Raw genomic sequence first — 6,000 nt, 5'->3', positions numbered from 1 at the left:
TTAGGAAAATGCTAATATTTTCTGTGTATACCCATATACCTTATTTAAAATACATTCTAATTTTCCTTGAGCTTCTATGAATGCTGTTGTCTTAGTTTTCTTTAGTTTGATTTGTCTGTATATGAGCTTCTTTGGACTTCTACTTGTGTTTGCTGGATTTCATTAACATGATTTATGATTTTTTCTACATCTTGATAGATTAAATAATCCTGGAATATAAACTGGAGAGTTTAGTACTAAGTGATGACGCTATGTCTCCTGTCAGTCTTATGAGCAATAGTACTCTGTTGGTTTTTACAGGCCTTTGAAAGCTTGAATTCAGGTTTCAAGATCAAGTTCTAAGTTGTTGCAAAGCCAGCTCCAGTGTGAAAGAGTATAGTTCTGTGGGTGTGTTCAAGTGGTGTGGGTGGTGGCTCTGGCTTGTTTCAGTTCTGTTCTCATGGTGAGTTATGTCCAGACCCTCTGACCACAGCTCATGGTGTATGTAGCAGTACAAGAGAGACCCCTTAACTGACTCTCTATTGACTTTTTTGAGCATTCTGCTTGCATGGAATTCTAGGTTTTATCCCTTGTGAAGAAATCCTGGCCTTTCCCTGCTTCTGTTCAGTTCCAAACTGATTTGAAACTGCACAAAGATTCAAAGTGAGTCTGATGATCACTACAGGACAGAAACTACATATCCCAGATGGAAGATTCTCATCCTCTCTCTCTGTCTGTCTCTCCCTAACTCCCATTTAAAAATAAATAAATAAATAGATAAATAAATAAATATTTAAAAATGTGAATCTTTCATTGTAATGTAATTGTGATGTTACATCAATACTAGAAATTATTAACCACAATTATAGTTACACACAAAAAAATCATGATTTCACAATTTATTGGTGTGTTGCAAACAAATGATTCTGATCTCAAAAAACTAACATGATTTCCTATGTAGTTTAGATGTTTATAGCAGCCATTGAGTCATCATAATCAAGTTAGATGGCATAAATCAACAGTGAACAATTTTTTTCATGTTTTATAATTTCTATGGAAACCTCTCTTTTGCAAGGATTTTTATTCATTTTGCACCAAAATAAATTTGTTTTCATTCCTTGTCCATAAACTTTTGGAGCAACTCTTTGATTCTTTTGCCTATTTGTTCTTCACAAAGAAGATGTGAATATATACGGTGTATATACACTTACGTAAACATCACATTAGCCCACGTGTTTTTTGGAAAAGTTGTGTGACTGAAAGTCCCTTAGAATCCATTGTAACGGTGCTACTGATGTTACGTGTAAAGTGAATAGTAGTGTGGGCATTTGGTGCAAGTCAGCAATGAAGCCACTTGGTATGCAAGCATCCCATAGCAGAGTGCCTGGGGTGGAGTTCTAGCTGCACCACTGAGTATAGCTCCCTAGCAAGCAGGTCAGCAACAGAAATAACTCAGATGACCAGATACTGCAACCCCTGGGAGACCCTGATTATAATCTTGGCTTTCACTTTATGCCTGATGTTGTCATGGTTGTATCAGATATTTAGGGAATGAATTAATAAAGTGGGAAATCTTTCTCTGCCTTTTTTGGATAAAATAATTTAATTAATACTTTAAAATTTTGAAAGTTTAGTGGATTAAATGGATTTGTTTTGAATACATGCTTTTTACATTTTGAAGTCACCTATGACATCCAATGACACATATTTTAATTTTCTCACAGTATTCAATTACAATTTTTGTACTAACTTGAGAGATTTGTACAGTTAAAATGTCTTGACTTTACTTGTACATTATCATATATTAAAACCCTTTTACTTGCCAAACACAATTCCTGAAATGAGCAATATGAGAGTTCTTGTCATTGTAGAAGTTAAAATCTATGGAATCAGTTATTGAATTTGAGCACATTAAAGTCTATTAAAAAGTGAATAAGTCTAGGAGCACTGTGAATTATGCAGTCCTGGTTAAAGTAGAGGACAGCTATGTAAATCTCAACATCAATAACTACACATTCTAATTTACACTGAAAATTTATCAGGTAATCACCTGATATGTTTCAAAACCAGCGTTATTATTTGTAGTAATATTTCACATTATTCTATTGAAGAGTTGTATTTGAATATGTACACTATGTCAGTTTAAAAGTGTATTTTTTGTAATGTGCCATGTCTCAACAGGCTAATACTGCACCCTCTTGCACCAGTATTCCTTATAGGTACTGGTTTGTGTCCTGGCAGGTCCACTTCCAATCTGGCTCTCTGTTTATGACCTGGAAAGGCAGAGCAGGATAGTTCAAGTGTTTGGGACCCTGTATCCTGGTAGGAGACATAGAAAAGGCTTCCGCTTTTGATCTGCTCAGCTCTGGCTGTTAAACAGGAGATTAGATACCTTCTTTCCCTGTCCCTTCTCTAGGTAAATCTGCATGAGAAATACGATACATATATACAGTGTATATATATATACACATACAATATATACATAATATATATAGTTTTAATATATATATATAAACTTTGTAAAAGTATATATATACATAAGTAAATATATATACTTTTAAAATACACTTATTTATATGCTTTTATATATAATACATATAGACTTTTTAAAACGTGTTGAATTTAAGCAATTTGTGGTGCAGATTCATCATAATCATTGCCTTTGCAATTCCCCCATCATTTGCTTAAAGGTGTCAGTTACCGAGCATTTATTTATTTATTTAAATATTTATTATTTTATGGTAGAGTTCCACTGGCTCTGGGATTTCCCCTCCTCCTGCCCGTTTCCCCCTCCTTCCCGTAATGATTTCCCTCCTGTATTACTATGGATAGTCCTTCATGAGCACCTAATCAGTTTTGCATAAATGGAAATCTGTGTGACTGGGACACTTGGAGATGACAGGGGCAATGCAAACATACTGTGGGAAACACATGTCGCTGAAGCCGCACAGTTTGATTCTCTTAGCAGCTTGAATGCTTACTACATGCATGACACTAAACACACAACTTAGCATTTCAATAAGATCAACTTTGTTGTTCTTGAAAGGAAAGCAGGGTAATGTAATATACATTTTACAATAAATAGTGAGATATTTTCCGCATTTCCTCCCTTCTCTCCCAAATTTTATTGCAGAGCAGTCTCACAGCAGATGAAATATTAGGCATGAAAATAATCATTTGTAGTTACTATGTAATAAGTAAAAATGCTAAATAATGTTCTGGCATTAAAACGTGAAAAAACCATTGCATTTGAAAAGTTAACTAAAATGTACCATATATAAATGTAGTAAAGAAATTACAAGGATTTCTCTTTACCTTTTCTGTTTTTCAAATGTCCTGTAATATGATTATTACTCTTATAAACAAAGCAAAGCATGTATTCAAGTTCTGCCATTCACTTCTTATAGACAGGCATGCAGCAAAAATTTATTTAAATTTGAATGTAAGATTAAAAGCCTAAATAACATTTCCATGAATTCTTCATCAATAAATGAAATTAAAATGTTGTACTCTATTCTACATCACTATGTTCTTTCTAATGAGAACACATAAACTGGAAGAAATAATTGACTCATATAGACTTCTCCTATTCACCAATACAGCTGGGCTCATTTTAACTGTCTTCCTGAGATGATGCACCTAAACAATATATCAGGAGTGTGCAGATGTTCACTTTTGAAAAAAACTCAAAGTGTACAAGGATAACATAAAAATTCCACTGAATAATTGAAAAAAATTATCAGTGGTAAAGAATTTGGACTCCAACATTACACAGAACTTTAAGCAAATTTCAGTTCTTTCACTGACAGTTTGTGTGATTCTGAGCTTCTTTATGTTTTACGCCTTTGTAAGCCTCATTGGTTTTTTTGGCAATCTGGGGACATACCTCACAGAGAAGTAATGAAAATTCAATGAGATAGAAAAAATCATGTAATTCATAGTGCCTGATACAAAATACTGACTTTTACATTGAAGATTATTCAATCATAATTCCCCATTGAAATTACCTCTGACGTTACCACAAGCGAATGTTTATCATTAATATCTCAATATCACAAGATACAAAGATAGGGACAATGCATTCTCTATCCACTAAAGTATTCACAATCAGCCAAAGCAACATACTTGTCAAAGTTGCTATTAAAGTTGACAAATTAGGTAAATGACATATTTGAATTATGTATGTTTCCATGGAAGTAAAAATAATATTGGGGTAGTTCATAATGAAGAAATTATCACTAATCTCAAAGGAGATGAGTTAGGTCTTCAAGACGGGTCATGGTTTTGCTCACTAATCAAATCAAAACAACATACAGAATGCATTCTGTTTTTCTCCCCCGCTGTCTCTCTGCTTTACCGTTTGCATCAATAAATAAGTACAGACATGGTGTAAAAGGGCAGTCATGTCTTGTGGGAACAGTGAAGCTGCTTGAGAAGTCTGTCCCACATGTCAGAGCTCCTAGGTTTGACTTCTGATTCCACTCCTGGTTCATATTATCTGCACATGCACAGTCCCTGCCAGTCACAGGATACAGATTCAGCTGCAGGCTCCTGGGTTTGATGGCTCCCAGGGCTGGTTCCTTCAGGTGATGGGGGAGTGAAACAGAGGGCAAATACGTGCCTTTTATAGTGTCCTTTCCCTCTGTGACTCCAGATGAAATAAAAACTATAGAAAATTAAAAACATAATAAAATATAAACGAATAGAGTAAATAGTACACAGGGAAATTAATTACTTCATCCATGTTAATATCAAAGGGTAGAAGTGTGTAAAAATAATTGAATGAAGATTGTGATCTATTGGTAAAGATTTTGCACAAACACTGTTTTCAGTATTTGGATTTTATTCAGTCACTGAGTCAAAGGGGTTTTAGTAATGAATCTAGACGTAATTTTAGAAACAAATTTTTAAACTCCGTGGTTTAGCACATGACTCTTCATAAAGAATCTGTGAAGGCCATCCCAGAGTGTGAGAAATAGTATGGATTCGCTGGTGCTGATGGAGTGAGTGATACAATTGCAAGCAGTGATGCTAACGGGAGTCCTGGCTGCTCCACTTCTGATTCAGCTCCATGCTCATGTACAGGGGGGGAGCAGTCAGGATGGTGTAAGTCCTCAGGCCTCTGCACCCACGTGGGAGTTCCAGAAAAAGCTTCTGGTTCCAAGCTTTGAATGGGCTCAGTCTAGCCCTTGTGGCCTTTGGAAAGTGAGCAAGCAGCTGGGAGACGTCAAATAGAACTACTAAGAAATCTCTAAACAGATAGAACATAGTGAGTAAACGTTTTATCTAGTGTCTTGCAAATCAATGGTTGAATTCTCCTCCACATTTGGAGCTGATCACACCTATGGCCACAACCTGTGAGAGCAAGACAGAACTTCCTATCAGCTGCTAACTTGTCATGGAGGGATGTGGAACTGAGGTTTGACCGTTTAGGCAGTTGTCTCTAGATACAGTTTAGTCTCAAGTTCCAGGATAAATCTTTCTCAAGTTGTCCCCTATAGTCAGCCAAGATGCTTCGATTTTTGAAAACCAGGCAATTGCTGAGAAAGCAGAATCCCCAGAGCACCCAACAGTCCTGCCCATCAAGCCTCCAGCGCATGCGTACCAACTGGACCTGACCAGGCGTGGAGTGCGCATGCGTCTCACAGCGTTGCCTGGCGACGCTCATTGTGGATTGAGGTGGGAGAATCTGGCAGAGGCCGCAGCTGGGCTCCCTGCAGGGCTGGCGTTGGGATCCTCAGACTGGGAGAACCACTGATAGTGTCGGGCACAGAGGTCCTGCCTCCCCGTATAAGAAGGGCAGGGTCTCTTAAAGTCCACCTGGTGTGTCCATGGTGGGCAGGATGAAATCACAGGTGGGACAAGAAGCCTCGCAGAGCAACCAACCAAGGGGAAGAAGGCACAGGACAGGAGTTCCCCGGATCAAGACAAGTGGAGGACACATTGGGAATCAGAGCAGGTAACACGGGCTGCGAGCTGGGCTGGGTACTGGAGGGTAGGAGAAACGGGCCCTTCAGGACC

This window comes from Ochotona curzoniae, unplaced genomic scaffold (assembly GCF_017591425.1).
Source record: "Ochotona curzoniae isolate NIBS_2020 unplaced genomic scaffold, NIBS_Ocur_1.0 contig_2144, whole genome shotgun sequence".
Lineage (NCBI taxonomy): Eukaryota > Metazoa > Chordata > Mammalia > Lagomorpha > Ochotonidae > Ochotona > Ochotona curzoniae.
This window is presented reverse-complemented; position numbering follows the sequence as displayed.